Genomic DNA, 1774 nt, shown 5'->3' on the forward strand with positions numbered 1-1774 from the left:
TTTCATGTAATTTTATACATAGTATGTTACATTGCAAGCTAAAATTAATGAATAGGAATTACTTTATAAAATAGTTTAGTTTTGATGTTATATTCGATAAGTACTAGTTCTGAATGTACAGTTAAAATTACGTTTTTAGAAACATTTGATATTACGAATTACTGGCACATTTAAAATTTCTATTATTAATTACGTAATCCTGTACTGTTTGTCATGTTTATTTCTGGATTCATTTATGAAATAATTATCGAAGTTAATAACGTATCGGAAACTAGTAGAAATTCATTTGTTAAGAACAATTGTAAACTCTCTGGAATATTGTTATTCAGCAGAGCGTGGGAGGCGTAAGCTTGCCTCTGATGCGATCGGACGTTTTTTTTGTATAATAGATGCTAACAATGTAATTTCGGCTTTGTTAATGTGAAAAATCAAAATAGTGTATGATATACTAAAATATGAGAAAATACAGTTACGTAGAAAACGCTGCATCAACAGTCTTTAAAATATTTGGTTCACACCGACCGTGAGGACCTGATGTGAGATTTTCAGCTTCAAGAGTCAGATCCCTACACAACACGAACTGGAGCCATCTTAACATGACAAGCTAAGTAAACTTGAAAATTTATTGTAATCTTCGTTCCTCTCAAATCTTCATAAAAGACTTTACTTATTAATTACTTGGACTGGACATTGTTTAATGTGGACAACAGATGGAATCAGGAAGGAGGGGGGGAGGCGGGGGTGGACATTACAAGTGTGAACGTTAGTACTCAGTGACAGAATTAGAAGTACTAGTGGTTGTTTGAGCTTTTAGGAAACTTCAGCATTATCTGTCGAGTAAACACACCAGAGTTTTCTGTGACCGCCAAGCGTTGTCATTTCTTTTAACTTGCAATCTTCACCCAGCATTAGCACGGTGGTCTCTTTTTCTCCAAAAGTTTAATTTTGAAACTGTATACATAGATGGCGAACACAGAACATTCTTGCGGACGACCTTTCACGCCTTCCGTGAGTTCTTAATGAGTTTGTGGAACTCACTCAGCAAACATCTGAACTTTGAATTTTACTTACAAGTGACGTCACCTTAGTTTCCGATTATTTAAAGATGTGTAATAACCCGAATCTTCTACAAGACGCTGATCTCCAGTGCAAAGCAGTAAAGAAAAAGCTTCAACAAATAGACACTCACGTAAATCACATTTTAGTGTCCCGTTTCCATCTGGAAGTAAAGCCCGTCGCAAGAACTTTCAAGGAATTAAATAGTTTTCATCACAGTATAAGTTCCTACGAAAGAGTCTACATGGGTAGAATACTTAGCTCCGTTTGAGAAAACTGGAAATGGTCTTCCACATTTTTCCACGGAGTTTACTACATCAGCATTGATGTTCACACAACAGTTTACTGAATGTCGTGCCACATCATAATGTAAACTATACTGGAGAAAGCAACGTTTCGTCCGTGGTGCGAGAAGCAATACACAGCAGATCCCCACTCGATCTACCTTATCAACCCTTATCAACTCACTATAATAAGTTTCCCGCCCCTTCCATCTCAAGTGACCAATCAGAACTACAACCATTTAAAATTATGACGTCACGTCATGCTCAGTGAGCGACAATGACATAATATAAGCGATTGCTCACAGCTAAAGCACATCAGTAGACCCAGAAGAAAGCCACTGTAGGCGTAACCGAAACGTTGATTTCTCCGGTATAGTTTTTTTTTACATTATGACGAGGTACGATACACAGAAAATTTTATGTCAATTGACTCT

The sequence above is a fragment of the Schistocerca cancellata genome, chromosome 2, assembly GCF_023864275.1.
Source record: "Schistocerca cancellata isolate TAMUIC-IGC-003103 chromosome 2, iqSchCanc2.1, whole genome shotgun sequence".
Classification (NCBI taxonomy): domain Eukaryota; kingdom Metazoa; phylum Arthropoda; class Insecta; order Orthoptera; family Acrididae; genus Schistocerca; species Schistocerca cancellata.